This window comes from Sciurus vulgaris (assembly GCF_902686455.1).
Source record: "Sciurus vulgaris genome assembly, chromosome: 6".
Lineage (NCBI taxonomy): Eukaryota > Metazoa > Chordata > Mammalia > Rodentia > Sciuridae > Sciurus > Sciurus vulgaris.
Window position 1 is genome coordinate 73,296,959 of NC_136466.1, and position 22,132 is coordinate 73,319,090.

At 44.5% G+C, this 22,132-nt stretch overlaps 1 long non-coding RNA gene across 4 annotated transcripts; it reads right to left on the bottom strand.

Annotated features, from left to right (window-relative positions):
- Nucleotides 1-123: 123 nt before the first annotated feature.
- LOC306663608 lies at nt 124-16,247 on the bottom strand. 4 transcript variants are annotated; one of them, XR_013764482.1, is made up of 4 exons: nt 15,963-16,247; nt 11,159-11,222; nt 5,580-5,637; nt 124-2,795 (listed from the first exon to the last, which is right to left on the bottom strand). It is a non-coding gene; the product is annotated as an uncharacterized lncRNA (long non-coding RNA). The 4 variants fall into 4 exon arrangements; XR_013764480.1 differs by lacking the exon at nt 11,159-11,222; XR_013764481.1 differs by lacking the exon at nt 5,580-5,637.
- Between the last annotated feature and the right edge of the window lie 5,885 nt (nt 16,248-22,132).

Sequence of the window (22,132 nt, forward strand, 5' to 3'; positions counted from 1 at the left end):
ACATACAATTTTAGTGGAAGCAAAGAAATTTAGAGATTATTTTATTTTGCTTGGGTCTATCCTTGATAAAAAAGGGAGGTGGTCGTGTTTCCTTGTGTTGGGTGGCATGAGATTATGTGAATGTTTTGATTTTTTTTTTTTTTTTTTTTAATGAACTGCAAGATTTTTCACAGGAACAACAGATAAGACATGTATGACTGTGCATGTTATTATAAACCCCTGGTGGGGTTGGAGCATCTGTTTCAAATGTGGGACTTACAAGCACCTCTCAGATGAGAAATTATGGGAGGAGGGTGGGAAGGGCAGGGGCGGGAGGGGATGGGACACAGCTTCTGGCACGATGGACTAAACCATGTTGGATCTAAAAGTTGGCCTGAAAACCTGAAGCTTATGCTTCACAGCTGGGCTGTAAGGTGGACTTGAACCCAACTGATGCAAGGTCATGGTGTGCTCGAGGTGGTGACAGTGAACAAAAAGTGTATAGGATGTGCCCAGTACTAGCAATGAAAAAAAGTATACCGAATGGACTTTGAAGGACCAAAGGTTTTTAAAGTCAATTGGTATAACTCCCACACTGACTAGGGTAGTGGGGTGCATTTGGTTTTCAAATTGGGTACTTTCAACACTTAGTGCCTGACTGCTGTTCTTCACTGACTTGATTCAGTCACTCGTAGCTTTATTGGTCTTAACCAACTCTTTGTTCCCAGGTTACAGACCTGCCTATCGTTCCAATAATCCTGTTTCACTTGAATGAAGGGAGTATGTCTTAAATGTAAAGCTTCTGGTTCTCACACTGTACTCTGAGGTCCAAATAACTTGTCTGTCAATGTGTAACCTGATGTCTCAACCCCCAGTGATAAGAGTCAATTCTTTGGTGTTCACCGATGTGGGAGGCTTCACCGGAACAGGCTTCTTGCTTTGGGCTCTGCTGTTTGTTTGCAGAACACCCAAGAGCAAGTAAACATGCTCTCTTCACAGCAGTACCTTAGGGTTTTGCCATTGTAAATGGGTCTAATGTGATATGACAAGACCAGAGAAATTGGATGTAAATTTACATTTTTGAATATGCTTGTTGTTTCACATGATACATTTAGGGTATGCAGCTCCTTTTGTAGTTTTTATTTTTACTATTTAAGTTTGGAAATGATGCCAAATTTTTGTATTTCTTTAATCAATGTGTTCTCTTCAGTGATATATATTGCATTATATATTGATGTGTGTATCAATATATACTGGTATGTATTACACTTACACATGCAAACACATAAATAAGAGGGGGTGAAAACCGTAGCCTTTGCATTCTCTATAGCCTCTGCAGAGAGATCTAAGCAGCGAAATCTTGGTGTTGTGATGTACAGAAATGGAGAAGAGTATTAAACCATATTTAAGAATATACTTTGTGTGCTTGAGATTTTTTAGGACTGTTTCCTAGAAAAGTCTGATCAGTGGAGACAGAGATGTCTTTGAAGTTTATGTCAGATTAGTCAGAACTGATAAATTTGCAGCCTTAGACTTGAGTTTTCTTCACTACATTGACCTGTACAAGGTATATGCAAAGGATGTCTGGGGTCATGATGCCAAGGTTAAGTTAGAGGAAAGAGATTCAAGATGCTAGTGCCAAACTGAGAAACAGGTGATAAGGGCTGGGAGTATGGCTCAGTGGTAGAGCACTTGAGCAAACATGAGGCCTTGAACTCTCATCTCCAGCACTGCAAAAGAAAAAAAAGTTTTAAATTAATGGTTGATGTAACAGACCAAAAGAGGATTTAATAGTGATTTAAAAAAAAAAAAATTGTCCCAACAACAAAGTTGATTCTGCTTGCCTTTGAATCCTATAATAGAACAGCCTTGAAAACAAACTAGGCCTGAGGCTTTTCCTACTGCTCTCCCCCATCTTGAATACCTTGCTGTAGGTAGAAGAGTAACAGCACCATCCAAGAGCAAGTCAGGCTGGCCCAGTAGATACAGCAAAACTTCTAGACCAGGTTAGGAGCAGAAGAGGATTTCTTCCTTTTTCTTTCCCAGAGTTCGAGCTGCTTGGAGCCTCTCCTGTTTGGTAGTTTAGGATGCTTAGTTCAGGAATCAACTTGGTGCATGGTTTTCTCCAGATTTGAAATAAAATATTAAACTGACTGGTAATGGCAGTTTTTCTGCAACTGCTTTTTAATCATACAGTCACCCATTTTCTCATCTGATCCATAAAATACCCTGATGAAACCTAGTCACTCTGAGAAGGGGCAGGCGTGCCTGTGCAGGTGAAGTTTTCCTTCTAATTCATCCCTAGGTGATGTTGAAGCCAAATTGTTGGAAGGCAGCACGGTAGTGCCGGATGTGTGGGCTGCAGTGCTCACCTGTCTCGGCCTGTAGCTCTTGCCATCTTTTATTCTCTGGCTCCAATTCCCATGCCATGACACTCCTAGACAGGCCCAGTAGATTCAGGGCTGAGTGCCAAGGTGGAATTAATGCCTCATGCCAGCTTCTCCCTTGTTGCCAGTTTGAGTGCTTGCCATCTGAGACTTCTAGCTTCCAAGTTCCATCCTGATGGGACTGCGCCTCAAGAGACCTAGGAACTGACCAGCCAAAGGGTGTGGAAGAGAGCCAGTGAAGTAGGGCCAGTTACATGCTCATTTTGTAGCCGTTTGGATGCCTTAAGTTGCTGAAGATGTAGCTGACCAGAGGAACAGAAGGTACACGTGTAGTTCCATGTTCTCCAAGTCTGTGCTCTTGTCTGGGTGAACGGTTTCAGGTTGAGCCATCTCCAATAGTCGTCCCCTGAACTTGCATGGCAGGTTCAGCTAAGAGGCCAGGATAAGAAGTCCTTAAAAGCCTTGGTTCTAGCTCTGCCATTAGCTGGTCTTGTGACTTCAAATAAGTCCCCTCCTAGCTTTCAGTATAAGGCAGGTCCTGAATCTGAAGTGTTTTTCAGCTATGATGCTATCAGGTTAGCATGGTAGGGAGCAGGAGTTTCACATCTCATAGGAATAGAAATCCTGACTCTACCTAGGAGATTGGCAAATGATCCCAGGTCCCTAAGCATCAATTTTCCTACCTGTAGCAATGCCTTCTTTGTAAGCATTAAATAGACAAAGGCATATGAAGTGCATAGTACAGTGTGCTTGGCAACTTAGGGCTCATATGGGAGCTGCTGTGATGCTTCCAGTTTCAACTCTAGACTTCACAAAGTGGTTAAGGGTGAGTTGTACCCGTGGCCACAAGATGGTGCTAGACCACAATGGTATTAACAGTAGAAGATTGTGCTTCATCTAAAGGAGAGCAGATTTCTAACAAGTTCTAAGAAGTGCTGGGATAGCTTGCTTTACCCTTAACATTTTGGAGAAATGGAGAGGGCAGTCTACCAAAGGAAGTAGGGATGAGGGAACAGAGAGGAGCACTTAGGAGTCTCACTCCAAGTCTGCCCAGTTTTCATAGCACTCTGCAATCTGGGTCTTGAGTTACCCATCTGTAAAATAACTATAGTCAATGACATTTGTTAAACAGTTATGTAATTTTCTTTTTTTAAAAATGTTATGTTAAAAAAAGAGTCTTTAGCTGGGTGTGGTGGTGCATGTCTGTTATCCCAGCAACTTGGGAAGCTGAGGCAGGATTGCAAGTTTGAAACCAGCCTCAGCAATTTAGTGAGGCTCTAAGCAACTTAGCAAGATGCTGTCTCAAAAAGAGCTGGGGATGTGATTGTGGTAAAGCACTCCTGGGTCCAATCCTCAGTAATAAAAGGGGCAAGGGGCTAAAATATTTAAATGTTGGTGCTGCTGGGAACCAAATCCAGAGCCATATGCATCCTAAGCATGCATTCTACCTCTAATCTACACTCCAGCCCCTTTCATTTTTTATTATTTTTGCAATACCAGGAATTGAACCTAGGTGTGCTCTGCCACTGGGCTACATCCCCAGTGCTTTTTGTTTTTGAGATAAAGTGTCACTAAGTTATCCAGGCTGTTCCTCCAATTTTTGAACATCCTGCCTTAGTCTCCTGAGTCCCTTAGGATTACAAGCATGTGCTGCTGTACCACCACCACTATTGTTGTTGTTGTTTAAGAGATGAGGTGTTCCTACATTGTTAAGTTCCTGAGCTCAAGCAATTCTGTCTGAGCATCCCAAGCAGCAGGGAGTACCAACAAGCACCACCCTGCCTGACTTGCCCCTGCTCTTAAAAATATGTCAGTAATAGGAAAATTAACAAAATTAAAATATAGCCAGACATGGTGGCACAGACCTGTAATCCCAGTGAGGCAGGAGGATCACAAGTTCAAGGTCAACCTCTGCAATTAAGCAAGACCCTGTCTCAAAACCAAAAAATAATGACTGTGGATGTGGCTCAGTGGTTAAGTGCCCCTGGGTCCAATCCCTGGTACCAAAAGAACAAAAACAAAACCTGACGTGGACTATAGATAAAAAGTATCAATGTTAAATCTCCTAAATTAAAAAACTTCTGTGGTTATATATTACTCTTTTCCTTAGGATATATATGTTGATGTATCAAGAGGTTTAAAATAAGGCATATCCATTAAGGAAATTTTTGAAATGTCAGAAATAAAAACAGCATCATTCAACTGTCTAACAACTTAGGGTTGTTAATGAACATCCACTGGAAAGGGCCTTGGACCTCATCCTAATCCCCTTGTTGAAGAAAGAAGAAAATTGAAATCCAGAGAGCAATAGAATGAATAGCCTGTTGGGCTCATTCAGCAAATTAGCAGAGCCAACATGAGCACCTGATGTTACAACTCCAAATCTGGTAGGCTCAACACATGGATGATCTTGTTACTCTTTATCTAAGCCCCATTCTCTCCAGATACAGAAGAGACATGGGAGGATCAGAGGTAGCAAGTGAGTGGCTTAAAGCCAGAGACAGGGCTGGGAGGGTAAAAGTGGCTAACATCCAGGTGGGGTTATGAAATCTGTTTTGAAGTCATTTTCCTGAGTCAGGGTTGGCTTGACTGTAGATTAACTTGCTTCTCCAGTCCCCAGGCTTTCAAAAGAGCTCTAAGTTTCCCTGACTGCCAGATTTCCAGCACCCTTTCCCACTCTGCTGAGATACACTACCTGGTCTCAGGCTCTCCAACCCACCCTATGTCCTGGGGATTGAACACAGGGTGCTATAAGGAATGCTAAAGGGCATATCCATTCCCAGAGAAGCCAGGAGGCCAGGAAAGGAAGGTGGAAAACTCAAGATAAAGGCTTCAAGCTGGAAAGGCAAGGTGCTTCTAAATTACAGGCAAACCTGCAGATCTGCTGCTGCCTGGGAGAGGAGATGCAGGTAGGCAGAGGAATCAGGCTTGGTGCCAGGACACCTGCCCTATGTTACATGCTTTTCCAGATCTAAATAAGTCCCCAGCCTAGACTCCCTAGGGGAAAAGATGAGCCACCTGGAAGACTGCACAATGGGTTCTGTAAGAAGATAGAAGTTGTGTGAGGAGGAGGAGGAGGTAAAGCTACTCCTCATAAAGTTGCATTCTGGGGCTACATATGTGGCTCAGTGATATAGCACTAGACTAGCATGCCCAAAGCCCTGGGTTCCATACACAACATCACACACACACACGCACACACAAAGTACATACCTGTGCTCCCTTGCGCCAACTCTGAAGTCGCATGGTAGTTCTGCTTCTCTCTGGGGAGCTAAGCAAAGACCCTCCAGTCTTCTGTTAATGGCAGTCAAGTCAGGGAGCCTGTCTGGATCCTAGCTAGCCAAATTTGTTCAAACTGCATAAAATTAGTTTTCCCTTTGTATATCATTTGCCTGTTTCTTATGTGTGTAAGTGGTCTAATCTAGGCAGCCAAGATCAAGGCAGGCTCCCTGTCTTGGCTGCTGGTAATACTTCGGTCTGTCTTACAAACACACCTCACTGCCATCAGTATGCCTTAAATGGGAATTGGACTTGCTTTTTTTGTTTGTATTTTGGTCCTGGGGATTGAACCCAGGGTGCTATCTCTCCAGCCCTTTTATATTTTGACAGGGTCTTGCTAAGTTGCTGTGGGTCTCACTGAGTTGCTGAGGCTGGCCTTGAACTTGTAATGTGTATTTTTGTTTTTCATTTCTGGTGCTGGGAACTAAACCCAGAGCCTCATGCATGTCAGGTAAGGGCTCTACCACTGAGTCACATCCCCAGCCCTGGCCTCAAATTTGTGATCCTCCTGCTTCATCCTCTCAAATAGTTCAGACAGATTTTTTAAATACATCTTGTTGTTGCATGTTTATTCATTTTTATTGTTAGGTAGTATAATAAAATAGTAAATATTTGATCTCCGCCATTTCCTGGCACACAACTCCTAAAACCATTGAAATTTCAGCAGTGATAAAAGTGTCCTTTGTATGTTAATGAAATAGCTAGTGACTGAGAGTGCACCAATAGATTCAGAACGGGGACTGTTTACCAGTAAAATTAAGGCATAACTGGAGAGTTGAAATTTCAGCCTTCTTCCACCTCCAAGGAGGGGACAGGGCTGAAGGTTGAGGTAGTCACTGACATGATATGATCAGTCACACCTAAATAATGAAACTTTTTTGAAGGGAGACTGAACCCAGGGGCACTTATACTACTGGGCAACATCTCCATTTCTTTTTATTTTTTATTTTGAGACAGGGTCTCACTATATTGCTGAGTGTCCTATATTGTCACAGCTGTCCCAGGACTTGCACTCTTCCTGCCTCTGCCTCCTGATTCACTGGGATTACAGGCCGTGTCACCATGCCTACCATATTGAAACTTTAAAACTTGCCAGTGTGGCACCTCCCAGCTACTCAAGAGGTCACAGCAGGAGGATCACAAGTTCAAGACCAGCCTGGGCAACTTAATGAGATCCTGCCTCAAAATTAAAAATGAAAGGTTTAGGATGCTGGGTGCGGTACCACAGCCTGTAATCCCAACAACTCAGGAGGCTGGGGCAGGAGGATAGCAAGTTTGAGGTTAGCACTCAGCAACTTAATGAGGCCCTAATCCACTTAGCAAGGTCCTGTCTCAAAATAAACAATAAAAAGGTCTGGGGATGTAGCTCAGTGGTAAAGAACCTCTGGGTTTAGTTCCCAGTACCAAAAAAGAGGGGGGATGTGCTTAGGATGTAGCTCAATAGTAGAGCACTCCTGGGTTCAATCCCCATTACTGCAAAAACAAAACAAAAACAAACAACACAAAAAGCTCCCCCGAATCCCCTAAAGACAGGATTCTCAGAGCTTCCATGCTGATGAACAGCACATTGAAGTGCTGGGAGGAGTCATGCCCAGAAAGGCTATAAAAGTTCTGAATCCCCATTATCCCCCATATCCGGCCTAATGCACTTCTTCCAATTGGCTGCCCCTAAATTTTACTCTCTTGGTACTGGGGATTGAACCCAGGGTGCTTTATCACTGAGCCACATCCCAGTCCTTTTTATTTTTTATTTTGAGACAGGATCTTGCTAAATTGCTGAAGCTGGCCTCAAATTTACCATTCTCCTGCCTCAGCTTCCTGAGTCACTGAGATTATAGGCATGTACCACCTCACCCAGGAGTTGTATCCTTTATAATTAACCAGTAAGCAAATTTTGTGAGTTCTGTGAGCTATTCTAGCAAATTATCAAACATGAGAAGGGGGTCATGGAAGCCCCTGATTTATACCCAGGGGTCAGTCAGAAGTACAATTGGGCTGAGCATGACGGCTCATGCCTGTAATCCCAGCAATTTGGGAGGCTGAGGCAGAAGGATCCCAAGTTCAAAGCCAGCTTAGCAACATAGCAAGACCCTAAGCAACTCAGGAAGATCCTGTGCCTAAATAAAATATAAAAAGGGCTGGGGATATGGCTCAGAGATCAAGCACCCCTGGGTTCAATCCAGGGTACCAAATAAAAAGTACATTTGGCAACCTGGGAGTTGTGCCTGTCTTCTGAAATGGGGGCAGTCTACTGGGACTGATCCCTTAAACCATGAGCTCTGCACTACAGGTAATGAGCATCAGAATTTATTTGAATGGTAGGAAACCCAATTAGTGTCTGGAGAGTTGGGAAAACTGTTTGGTGTGGAAACAAAATCCCACATATTTGGTGTTGTAACCATGAGTAAAAACAGCAGAGAGGTAGTATACCATTGTATGATTATACCACATTTTATCTTCTCCATTGGTGGATATTTAGATTGTAGTTTTTAGCTGGAAAAATTCTCATGCCACCATGAAAATTCACATGTAAATCTTTGTATAAATGGTTTTGTTTGTTGTGGGTTGGCCATTTGTATATCTATAAAGAAATGTTTGCTCAAGTCCTTTCCTTGTTTTTAATTGGTTGTCTTTTTGTTGTTGAGTTATAATTTCTGGATACTAAGACATTCACCAGCTATATGGTTTGGAAATATTTTCTCCCATTCTATAAGTTGTTTTACTTTTTTGATAATGTCCTTTGATGCACAAAACTTTTTGTTTTTATTTATTTTGCTGTGCTCTGCTGGGGATTGAACTTAGGGTTTCACACATGCTAGCGAAGTGCTCTACCACTCAGCTATATCCCCAACACCAAAACTTTTATTTTTTGTGGGAGATGGGGTACCAGAGATTGAACTCAGGGGCACTGGACCCCTGAACCTCATCCCCATCCCTATTTTGTATTTTATTTAGAGACAGGGTCCCACTGAGTTCCTTAGCCCCTTGCTTTTGCTGAGGCTGGTTTTGAACTCGCCATCCTCCTGTCTCAGCCCCCAAGGTGCTGGAATTACAGGCATCCACCACCATGCTAAAACTTTTTAATTTTGATGAAATCCATTAACATTTTTTCTTTCTTTTGCCATATCTAAGACTCCTTCGGCAACTTTCAAAGTCATTAAGATTTACCCTTATATTTTCTTCTAAGAATTTTACCTGTTAGCTCATTATGTGTTTCATGTGGTATGAGATGGGAGGGTGGGTCTGACTTCATACTTTTACATGAATATCCAGTTGTCCTAGTCCCAATTTTTGTTAGTTTGTTTTGTGGTCCTGGGACTGAACTCAATGCTTTGCACGTGCTAGACAAGCATTCTACCACTACGTTACATCTCCAAATTTTATTTTGAGACAGGTCTTATTAATTTGCTCGAACTGGTCTCAAACTTTTGATCATCCTGCATCAGCCTCCTCAGTAGCTGGGATTACAGGTGTGGGCTACTATGTATGACACAGCACCATGTGTTAATGAGACTATTTTGCCATTAAATGGTCCTGGCACCATTGAAGAAAATCAGTTGGCCATGGACATATGGGATTATTTCTGTAAGCACAAAAGGATGGATGCAGACCTTAACAGATTCAGAGAAGCCCTTATTCCTTCATGGACTCAGGCACTTTCTGGATGGAAAATGGCCATCCAGAGGGGATTTTGGTTTTATAGGGTACAATAATGTAATCATTGGAAGCCATGTATGGGCAGTTTTGACAGTCAGGGGCTAGTTGAACAGGTTAAAACTTTAATTTAGGAGTGTAGTTGTAAAAGGGTTGAAACTCATTGTTGTTTGGGGAGATCAGAGTCCAGATCCCAGGGATGAGTATTCAGATCTTGCCCATTGGTTATTTGCTGTGCTTCCATTTAGGACTAATTAGCCATGGGGGAAGGTCATGGTTTAGGGCCCCACACTCAGTATCCTCCCCTTTCCCCCAGGGCTCATTGTTCCTTGGCTAGTTTCCCCTCCCACCTCCCCAGCTGCACATCTCTCCATTTTCCTTAGGGGGATATGTTGCAGGAATATTATTTTTCATAACCCTTCAATTTCTAAACTCTGAATTCTATTCCATCAGTCTATATGTCTAACCTTAATACTGGTATGTTATTTTGAACTATGTAGTTTTATAGTAAGTGGTTTTTATTGTTGGTACTGGAGAATGATCCCAGGGATGCTTTGGCTTTTTATTTTTTTGACACAAGTTTTTGTTAAATTGTTCAAAGTCTTGCTAAATTGCTGAGACTGGCCTCAAACTTGTGATCCTCCTTCCTTAGCCTCCCAAGTAGCTGGGATTAGAGGTGTGCACCCCACGCCCAGCTACACTGTATTAAAAATCAAGAAGTGCAACCCCTCCAAATTTGTTCTTCTTTTTCAGTATTGTTTTAGCTATTTAGTGCTCCGTACAATTCCAAATGAATTTGAGGATGACCTTTACCATTTCTGCAAAAAAGGCCATTGGAATTTTGATAGGGATTGCTGAGAATCTGTAGATTGTTTTAGGTAGCATTTCCTTCTTAATAATATTAAGTCTTCCGATCCGTGAACTTAAGTTGTCTTTCCATTTATTTAGGTCTCCTTTACTATCTTTTAGCAACATTTTATAGTTTCCAGTGTACAAATCTTTTATATTCTTAAATTTATTCCTAGTATTTTATTCTTCTGGATGATATTGAGAGTTGAATTGTTTTAATCTTTTTGAAATTTTTCATTGCTGGTGTCATTCTGTTTTGTTTTTTTCTGCTTTTGATTTTCATTTTCCTGATGACTTAATGGCATTAAGCATCTTTTCATATGCTTATTAACTATTCAAGCATCTTTTATTGGTGGACAACATCTGTATTAATCTCCACTATATTTCCATGATTGACAAAGGGAATAGTCCCCTTTGTTTCCCTGACACCTTTCTTTTTCCCTTCCTTTTTACTTTCAAAAGTACTTCAGGGTTAATGATGGGGACAACTAGAGCCAGCTGTCCAGGGTAAGATGAATTCTTCCACATCCTTATGTGGTTTTGAGCATGTTTTTAAACTTTTCTTTCCATTTCCTCAAGTTTAAATAGAGGTGTTAGCTGGAAGGGTGAGTCACCATGCATGCCTGACATCACAGTGACTTGGGAGGCTGAAGTGTCTACAGAGTCCCCAAGCACTGTTGTTTAACCTCCAGCCCATCCACTGGCTCCAGCCTCAACAGCAGCTACCTCAGTATTCCCCCAACTGTCTGGTGAGGAGAGCAAGTCTTTCTCTCAGTAAGCTTCTTAGGAGGAGGATTCCCTAGCAGCTTTCCTAGCAGTCTGAAGTATCTGCGTCATTGGACCACTAGGGGAGCACTAACTGCAAAACAGGCATGCATGGCAGGGACAGGCTGGGGCTGACAGAGGACAAACAGACCTGAGGGCAGGAACATGATGTTAAGGGAAGAATTCTATAAAATGGGCTAACTGGACTGACTCTCACATGCTTTCTCTTTTAAAAAGCAATTTACCTGTGGCACTGCCTTGGCTTGAGTAGACAGGATATGTTACATTCCTCAGCTAACTACCTGTTATCTGCAGAAGAAAGGTAGACGCAAAATGCCAATGATAAGAACACAAGTTAGGTGGGCACAGTGGTGCACACCTATAATCCCAGCAGCCTTGGAAGGCTGAGGCAGGAGAATCACAAATGCAAAGCCAGCCTCAGGGACTGGAGTTGTAGCTCAGTGGAAGAGCACTTGCCTAGCACATGTGAAGCACTGGGTTTGATCTTCAGCATAAAAAGACACATAAATAAAACAAAGGTATTGTGTCCATCTACAACTTAAAAAAAAAAAAAAAAAAAAAAAAAAAAAAGCCAGTCTCAGCAACTTAGCAAGACCCTGTCACAAAATAAACACTTTTAAAAATGGCTGGGGATGTGGCTCAGTGATTAAGCACCCCTGGGTTAATCCCTGGTACCAGAAAAGAAAAGAAAAAGAAAAAAACACGGGGACTGGGGAGATAGCTCAGTTGGTAGAGTGCTTGCCTTGCAAGCACAAAGCCCTGGGTTCGATCCCCAGCACCCCCCCCCAAAAAAAAAAAAAAAAAAAGAAAGAAAAAAACAAAAGTTATACTGAAGGGGACGGGGGGGAGGGGGGGTGCTTCTGTGACCCTTACACAGATCCTGGAACTCAGGTAGATACGGATAATTCCCCCTAACCATAAAATCTGTAAGAACAGGTTCCAGCTTGGTTAGCATGGGCCAAAGTCATTTAGAGTGGTCATGGCAGTAGAGACCTGAAAATCTTATGTCATCCTGCTGTCAGTCAAAAAGTCAAGTAGTGGACCTGGACAGGACTCTGGAAACTTCCCTGAGACCCTTAATAAAACTGGAGGGCAGTAAGGCACAATGGCGCACACCTGTAATCCCAGCAGCTTGAGAGGCTGAGGCAGGAGGATTGAGAGTTCAAAGCCAGTCTCAGCGGTGGCAAGACGCTAATCACCTCAGCCAGACCCAGTCTCTAAATAAAATACAAAACAGGGCTGGGATGAGGTTCAGTGGTTGGGTGCCCCTGAGTTCAATCACTGGTGCCTCCCCCCCAAAAAAAATGGAGGGCAGAAACTCAGAAGGTCAAGAGTCATATGTTTTCTCTCATTGGGGGAGAGGAAAAAGGAAAAGAAAGGTGGGAGGTGATGCTTTTGAAAAGCAAAAGGAGATTAATAGAGGAAAGGGACAAAGGTGGGATAGAAGGGTAGGAGAAGGGAAATGCTGAGGAGGGATACTGGCCAAATTATATAATTATATGGTACATGTATGAATATGAAACAACAAATCCCATCATTATGTACAACTATAATGCACCAATTAAAAAAAAATGTGGAGGGCAGGGGATATAGCTCAGTTGGTAGAGTGCTCGCCTGTCAAGCACAAGGCCCAGGGTTCAATTCCCAGTGCTGCAAAAAAAAAAAAAAAAAAAAAAAAAAAAACCGGAGGGCAAGAGAGGCACATTGTCCCTCTCCTTAGAGGGCCCACTCTTTCCCTTGAGTGTCCCGTTTTCCCCCTTCCTATCCCTTCTAATAAACTCGTGCCTGTTACTGTGAGCAACATGTCTGAAATCTTTCTGATTTGACCATGAGAATTGGGGTTTGAAGAGGGTCTCTCTGTTGCCTCAGTTTTCCAGCAGATCCCAGTCAGATACCCAATGTGTCCCCTCCTCATCCACCTGGCTGCCCTGTAGTCAGAGGTAACCAGGGTTTGACTGGATGCCAATATGGAGGCAGCCTCCTACCATGGCTAAGCACTATCTGAAGTCAGACACCAGGTCTTATCACAAATTCCACATAAGATCTGGTGTCTGACTAGCATGGTGGTGCATGCTAATAATCTCAGCTACTCAGGAGGCTGATGCAGAGGATCACAAGTTCCATGACAGCCAGGACAACTCCGTGAGACCCTGTCTCAAAATAAAAAAATTTTAAAAGGCACAGGGGTGTAATGCAGTGGTAAAGCACTTGCCTAGCATGCGTGAGACCCTGGGTTCAATCCCCATTATCACCAAAGGAAAAGAAAAAGAAAAAAAAGATCTGGGAGAAAAGAACTTAAATGACCAAAGCTATTTTTTTTCTTTTGGTACTGGAAATTGCTTATTTACTGAGCCACATCCCCAGTTCTATTATTATTATTATTATTATTATTATTATTAGGTGGGGGGTTACTGGGAATTGAACCCAGGGGCAATGAGTCACATCCCCAGCACCCCCCCCTTTTTTTTTTTTTTGCTTTTTTATTCTCACTAAATTGCTTAGAACCTTGCTAAGTTGCTGAGGATGGCCTTGAACTTGCAATTCTGCCCAAGTCTCCCAGACTGCTGGGATTACAGGCATGTGCCACCACAGTCAGCTTATTTTTTATTTGTGACAGGCTCTCACTATGTTGTGTTAGGGTCTTACTAAATTGCTGAGGCTGGCTTTGAACTTGTGATCCTACTGTCTCAATCTACTGAGTCACTGGGATTACAGATGTATGCCACCACACCCAGCCAAGGTTATTTTACAACCCATAAAACACTGATTAAATGTGACAATGAAGTATGCATCAAGCATTCCACAAACAGAATTAGCTATCATTGATTCATATTCATTTACTCAACAATTACTTACTATGCCATACTAAGGTTATCAACAAGGCAGACAAGTCCATATCAATAAGAAGTGCCCAATATAGTAGGAAACCCAGAAAAGCAAAAGCAAAACGCAGTGGGAAGAAGGTTTAGTGGGACCCAATCCAGTCTGGTAGGGAGGGATTGGTGCCATTAACAAGAAACTTGGTCCCTCTCTTTATTTCTATAGAGTATGTAATTTGGTTGAGAAGGCAAGCATAGGAATAGAATAAGAAAAGTGCATGGAAATACCAGAGACTGTCTTATTGGGCATCACATGGCATTTTCCTCCCAAAAAAGCCTCATTTTACCAGTGCCAGTTTCCAATACACCCCAAGTGAAGGGTCTAAAAGCCTAATGCAGGGTCACTGGAGTAGGTGTCCTATTTTGTTGGACAGAGAACAGCCTAGAATCCTTAAGCTTCATAGAGCTTTCAGAGGCACAAAGTACCCTCACCCAAAAGAGAACAGAAGGCCAGAATCCTGGGGTTCCTGCAAATTCTGTAGCAGCCTGTAGAAGCTCCACACCTCTCAGGCCTTTCCCTTCAGTTAGGCTCAGTTATAAATAGCTAGCTGGTTTCCAGCTGGGGATCTCCCAGCCCTGTAAGGATCAAGTACCTCCTACTCACTCTGAACTGTCCTCAGGCCCGAGCAGGAGAGGGCTGTGGCCAGCAGGGGGCAGAAGGCAGGTGGGAAAAGCTGGAAAGGAACCCCCTTGGAGCCTAGTCTCTGTGGACTACATTACCCACAATCCTAAATGGCAGCCTGGCAAAGGAGGCTGCAGTCTAGGTAGAAAAAAAAGCAAGAAGTACCCTAGGTGGTGGGTGTGAAGCCTGAAACCCAGTTTTTTCCAAAATCCAATTCCTAGACCTTTGAGATTTTCTCCAAGCACCCTACTCACAGGCACCACTCAGCCAAACTAGAGGGTGGGGGGCTGGGGAGACACATGAAACTCCTTAACTTTGGACCTTATTTGTAGTTATAGCACATGTGTGTGCTCGCACAATCTAGTACAAACTACAAGCCTGTGAGTCATTTTTATTCTGGATCAAATCCAGAGGCTACCTGGCTCCAGAAGTCCCTTCTCTGGCATAGTCCCCTGACTCAGCCCCAAGTTCTGCTTTCTTTCTGGTTCTCACCTGAGGCAAAAAATCAGGGCTCCCAAGTTGATCCAGCTGGCAATATGGGGGCTGGCTTGACTCCTCCCAGTAAAGTCTGGACTTTGATGACAGTTGTGCTATTGCCTTTTCGTGTAGACTGGTCCCTCTCTGACCTTTGCTCATGGCAGATCACAGTAACCACATGGCGGGCCAAATTTAAGCCCAGGAGGCTTTGTAGGGAGCACCTTCGGGGCTTGAGGACTCTTACAGTGGTGGATTAGTCAGAACTGTCAGGGTAGGCAAGAGAGGCCACTCTGGGTGTGGGGGCACCTAGGGGGCACTACCCCACCCCCACCTACTGTGGCTGCACACCTGGCACAGCTGTGGTTCTCCCCTACACTACCCCCAACATCCCCTGCAAGAACCAAGCTACTCGTGTAGGGTTCTGAGGCTTACGAACCCCCAGACCACAGGAAGCCATGAGGTCTTGGGGACCAGACCTAAAGTCAAAGACCTCTACCCAAGGCGAAAAGGGTCCGTAGAGGCTGTTAACAGGATCCTTTCCTTCTTCACTCTCACTCATTTTCTGAGTGGGAACAAAGAACTCTAAAAGGGGTAAGGCCAAATCACGGTTGCAATAAACAAATGATGTGTGACCCTGTGAAATACATAGGTCTGTGGACCCACGCAGTGGGGTGGGAAGGATTTCCACAAGGCCAAAAGTCTGAACCAAGTAGAGGATGAGTAAGTAGCACAGTAGCATTCGTTTTACCAGAATGCTGTGGGAAGGGCATTCCAACAGAGGGGACAGCTTGATTAAAGTCTAGGAAGAGTGAAAATCAGAAAGGGAGGAAAGGAGAGAAAAATAGAAGCAACTAGATATTACCGAAGGCCAACTTGCCAAGTGCAAGGGGAGGAGGATAAACCGAGGGCCAGCAGGCTCTAACACCATGCTTGGAGTTTGGGCTGTAGGTCCTGGGCTGCTAGCCGCTGAAGGATCTCCAACAAAGGTGTGCCGTGTTCAGGAGTGGGGGACAAATATGAAAATGACAGAGAGCAGTGGGAGCCTCTGACCTTATGGGGTGGAGGAAGGCGCCTTCCCAAGGGACTCCCAGGTCGGCCTGTCCAGCGTTTCACTCCGCTGGGCCCAGACGGCAACGGGGCGAGGCTGGACTCTCCCGCCGGCCACCCCCTCCTTGGCTGGGTCCCTCGGCCTCCGCGGGCTCCCGGGCGCGGGCGGCCCCCGAGGGCTGGGCTGCCAGCTCGCAGCCGCCCGCGGGCCGCCAGCCAGACGCGCGGGGAAGGAAGCGCCTTGTATGGGCCTGGGACTGGGAGGAAGCGCCTTGTAGGGCTCGGGGAGGAAGCACCATACATGGCGCGGGGCGGCCGGGGCGGGCCGGGGGCGGGGAGCCCGCCAGGCATGGAGGCGCTTCCGCCGCCGGGCCGCCCAGCCCGCGCAGCGCCCGGAGCTCGGGATCCCCGCCCCAAGGGAGCTGCGCACACTGCGGCCAGCTTTCCGCGGCCCCGCGCGGCCCTGACGCCTAACGGAGCCGACCAGGAACCCCAGCTCCGCCTGGCGCTCGCTCTGTTACCTTGGGCGAGAGCTTTCGTCTCTGAGCCTCGGGCCCTGCGCGGGGCGTGGTGGGGATAAAAAGAGAAAATTCCGCTGGACCACCTCCTTGTGAGGGCATGGGCCATGGTGGCCACTCGGTTATTGGAAGCTGTGGGCGAGGACCGTCTTCCCAGACACCGACTGTCTCAATCTCTTTAGCCTTTTTCCGACTAACTAGGCCTCTGGCAAGCCTAAATGAATGGTGAAATCTGGAGCTGACAGCTTCCGAAGAGATCCTTCCAGAAGAAAATAAGGCACCCTTAAGGTCTGGAGTTTTCCAGGGTTCACATAGGAAGTTCCAATCCAGCTTCTCCCCTCACCAGTGGGTCCACACTAGAAGAGGTACTTTTCTCCCCCGAACCTTTAAGTCCTTAGTGAAATGGGGTAAACAATGCTTGTTTTACAGGTCTGTTATAATTAAATGAAAATGGAGTGTGTGCGCACTAGTGTAAAATGCCTAACCTGGAGTAAGTGCAGGCTTGAGCACATGGCCCCTCTTCTGGAAGCTTTGGCCTCCATGGGGAAGGCTGTCCTTCTGGAACTCCCCCCCCCCACACACACACACACACACCTTTTGATTCTCAAGATTGTACCCAGGGCCTCCAGCGTGCTAGACAAGCTGTTCTACCACTGAGCCACACCCCCAGGCCTCGGGGACCTTATTGCCAAGATTTTAATGTCTTTACCAGAGCATGCCTGTGGTACTGACACTCCTTTTCTCAGTTCAGCCACTGTTCTACCGACCTATTGTCCCTGCCCTTCTCTACCTCCTCCAAAGCATAGGTGACCTCCTGGATGGTCTGGAAAGGGCAAAAAGAACCTGAAGGAAGTTGAAGTTCCCATCAGCCAGAACTTGTATCTAGGACACCATCCCCTCCCACGCCTGCTGTCAGTACCACACCCACACATTTCACCAAAAGATGGGTATCAATCTCAGAAAAGCATTTCCTGATTCTCCTTGTCGACCCTGCCCTGCCCTTATCAGACCTGCCTGTCCCAAGTCCTACTGAAACCTAACCTGAATCTCCCTTGCCCTGTCCTGCTGAGCAGCAGTTAGCAGCCCCTAATAGGCTCCAGGCAACTTAGTGGATACACAATAGATGCCTGTCACCCATGGCCTTGTTTCCCTTCATCCCTGTTGGGCAAGGAGGCTGTGGTTGGCATGGTAACCTTCCCTGTTAAAGTTGCAGCCCTCAAGGATGCTTTTCAATTCCAGCATGGACACAGCTCCCTCCCCACCACAAACACACTCTAGGCCACCACAGGGTAACATGGTAGCTGTGTGATTCAGGCCTCCCCAGAAGAGAAATGTGGCTCTGGTACCAGAAAAGAAGGACTGGTTCCTGGAGGGCAGCCAAGGGCTCAAGGGAGATGGAGATTCTATCTCTTGCCCTGGGTGTCAATCCTTGGCTGCCCAGAGAAACTAATTCTGAGGCAGAGAATAGCAGGAAGCCTCTAGGGATCCCATGGTTAATGATAGAAATATTTTCACTAAAATCAGACACCCACCCAGTGATGTGATTCCCAATGCCTCATCCTATAGAATAAACTGATAAATCACAAAACCTACAGAATCCAGTGATTTCCTTTCCCTTCAGCCCTTCTGTGGAATAAATGAACACTTACTGACCATCACCCATGTTCCAGTTTCCCATAGTTATTTCAACTAATTCTCCTCCACAGTTCTATGAGAAAGGCTTTGGACACTCGTTTTATAAATTGGGAAGTTAGAATTTGGGCAAAGACACTAAACAACTTGAGTAAAAATCACATGGCCACAAAGTGATAGCACCAGGGCTAGGACTAAAGTCTTGAGATACCAGGTACCAAATCTTTGTGATGATCTCCTGTGCTATTTTATATTTTCTTCTGTGCTACTGAAAAAGTAATCCTTCCCCCACAGCCTTGCCTTTGTAGGGAACGCTCAGGAAGGAAAGGTGCCATCAGCGTCTGTCTCTGTGGGCCTGTGTGTCCCTGCCTGGTTCTGCAGCAGCCTTGGCAGCCTCAATCCAGAGACTTCTCCCCCATCAGCTGCCTCATCTCCGTCATGGAGTTTCCCCAGCAGAGGGCAAGCCGATGAAAAGTGGTTCCCAGCTGCCAGCTTCATCTAGGCAAAATCACATTAGAGCCAGCCCGGCTTCCCTCAGTCCCTCCAGAGCGAACAGTCAGCTCCCCCGCAAAAGGGAGGGGGAGAGAAACACAGATAAAAAGAGGAAACTTCCATTTCGTTCTTTCCTGGGGCTGGGAAGCCCTTGGCTTCAAGCAGCTATATTATAGGTAGGAAAGATTAATATCAATCCTCTTGGGATTACAGAAGTCTTTAAAATGAACCCTTGGGCAGAGCGTGGCCCAAGAGAAACGCTAATGAGAAAGCCCTGGATTGGAGTGCGGAAAGGCAGATCTCAGGAAGGAGAGAGACCCCAGTATCTCCTCTCCCTACATGCTTTTTTTTTTTTTTAATGGTGGGGCTTGAACTGGGAACTGCTTAAACATTGAGCCACATCCTCAGCCCTTTTTTATATTTTATTTAGAGGCAGGGTCTCACTACGTTGCGTAGGACCTCACTAAATTGATGAGGCTGGCTTTGAACGCATGGTCCTTCTGCCTCAACCTCCCATGCTGCTGGGATTACAGCCATGCATCACCATGCCCAGCTTCCTACATGCTTTTTTCTGGGTGTCATTCTTCTGTTAGCGAATCTTCTTTCAAAAAGACACGAAGGATCATTTTCTGGCTACTAGAAAACTTTTAAGGAAGTAAGCAGTAGGAGGAGGGAATTCTCAGATTATAACCTTAAGCAAAACCAGAGGTGTTAATAATTCCTACTTATTCATAGTGTGTCAACTACTTTTCATTTATTATCTCATTTAATCCCCTCCCTCAGATAAATCCTAATCCCCAAGCGAGCCTCCGTTCCACTGAACCATCCCCAGCCCCTATTCCCATTTTAGAGAAAAGTAAGGTTTAAAGTTTCCTTAATATTAATAACTCTCAATTAATGGGAGTGACTGGACAAGGCCCTGGATTCAATCCCCAGCACCTCAAAAAAAAAAAAAAAAAATGGGGAATGACTGGGTACCCTATAGATGTTGTTTCATTTCATCCTCACAGCATACCAATGATATGAATGCATTATGCCCATTTTCCATGGATAAAAACAGATTCAGTGGTAGAACGCTTGCCTAGCATATATGAGACCCTGAGTTTGATCCCCAGTACTGCAGAATAGAAAACAAAAAACAAAACTAAGGTTCGGTGACATCAGGAACTCGTCTGCAATCACTAGGTATGTAAGAAGCAGAGCAAAGGATTAGAATTCAGATCTGTGTGAACACCCGCATTTGACCACTTTGTCTTGCCTCCTGCCTCATCAGGGCTTCTTTACTCCTTCAGGGGCTCCTACTCAGAAAGACTGAGACCACTAAAATCTGCCCACACTTCATTTTCCTTGTGCTCAGCACAGAGATTTAAAAATCCTGTCTACCATCTACTTGGCTTAATTCAGACTTGCCACTAGAGCGCATCTAGGACCCTGATAGATTGGCATGGATGGGCAACATGGAGCCCTGGGTCTGGGTCTTTCTTAGAACTCAATGCCAATGACCTCTCACTCCAATCGTAGACTCCTGAGGCAGGAGGCCTTGATACAGTTCCACTACCTTTCCCAAGTCTTGAGATTTCCCTGAGTAATGCCAAGGTGTTGAAAGTGAACATTCTTCAGGAGATCTCAGACCCAGGGAGGTGTTTCTTGGAGATAGGATGGAGGAGCCCAGCAGGTCTAGTCTAGGAGATGGAAGAGCTGCACTCATCTGTCCCTGAAGACCTTTGGCAGCTTGTTTCCAGGGCCCTTCTTGGAGCTTAGCTTGTCTGCACTGATACAGAAGCATGACTCCATTGCTCCCACCCCTGCAGCAGGCCTGTGGGGGTGGGAAACACTTGAAATCCTGAGTCACAGGAAAGGTTCCACTCCACTTTCCCTGGAACATAAAGTCAAGGATGCAGCAGTCTCTATGGAGAGGAAGGGGAACTGGAAAGTGAGAAAGAACAGTGCTCACTTCCTTCCCTACTATCTCTTTTATTTATATTTAAAACATCTTATTTATTTTTTATTCCACCACATGTGATGCATGTTCATTGCAGACAATGCTGTGATGGAAATAAAATTTATTAGTGTGAGTGTTTCTCCCTTACCCAACCACAGGTTTCCTGTCAGAATTCAGACCCACTCCCCAGCTGGAGGATGGCCTTTACCAGCCCCAGTAGTGGTTCTTTTGTAATGTAGATTTGGAATGAGGGGTATTGGGGGTGCAAGTTTGAGAGAAAGAATAAGATGTGAGCCTGAGAGGTTGGGAGAAAGGAGAGTTTGGGCAGAGAAATTATATTGATCTATATAATAAAGAACACGGACAAGGAAGGGGAAAAGAGAAGGGAAAGAGAGGGGTAAGCAAGCAAAAAAAGGAGGATGTTTACAAGAATCGCTGCGGGTCATTAAGTGGACACCTGTTCAGAATAACTTTTCATTTTCTCACTCCAGAATCATAACTCTTTCTTTGCAACAATATGGAGAACTTCAACCAAGTAGACACTCAAAATTGTATTAGGGTTCCTTATAGAAAAGTACAAAATATCATTTTTTGGTAAATAAAAGGAGTCAAGAATTTATCTTGCTTTTTTATTTTTAATACCTATGATTCAGTAGAGAAAAATTCTGGCTAATAAATGCAAATGGAATGACGGAATTACAAAATCACCATTTTGCAACTCCTAATGAGATAATGGATTTAGACAAGTATCAATAATGGAGGAAGGCAGGGTGTGGTGGGACGCGCCTGTAGTCCTAGCACTTGGAGGCTAAAGCAGGAAGATCCTTTGAGCCCAGGAGTTTGGGGTCAGCCTGGACAACACAGCACCCTCTCAAAAAAAAAAGTGGGGGAGATTCTTATAACCATGGGCTGAAAGGTAGAGGGGCACTTTATACTACCAATGATACTTGAACCCACCAATCAACTTTACCATCACAAAAACAGACAACTACCTATGATAATTGAAAAAACATGTTCATAGGAAACCTGTACATAAATGTTCATAGCAGCAACATTATTCACAACACCCAAAAGCTGGAACCAATCTAAATGTTTGTCAGCTGACGAATGGATAAACAAAATGTGTCATGTTCAAATAATGGAATATTATTCATCCATTGAAAGGAATGAGATACTAACACGCTATGTAAGTAATCTTAAAACCATTATGTTAAATGAATGGAGTCAGACACAAAAAGCCACATATAGTATGTTCCATTTGTATGAAATTTTCAGAATAGACAAATCTATAAAGATAGAAAGTAGATTGCTGGTTGTCAGGTGATGCAGTGGTAGGTGGATAAGGAAAGGAGACTGACTGCTAAGCTGCTAAAAGATAACAAGTTTCTTTTGGGAGTGATTGTAATGTTGTCAAATTAGATAATGGTAATGGTTGTATAACATTGCAGATACACTGGAAATCATTTAATTGTGCACTTTAAAATGGAGATTTTAATGTTTTGTGAATTATATTGCAATTTTTAGAAATCATATTCAGGCCGGGCACAGTGGTGACGTGGGAGACTGAGGCTGGAGGATTGCAAGAAACA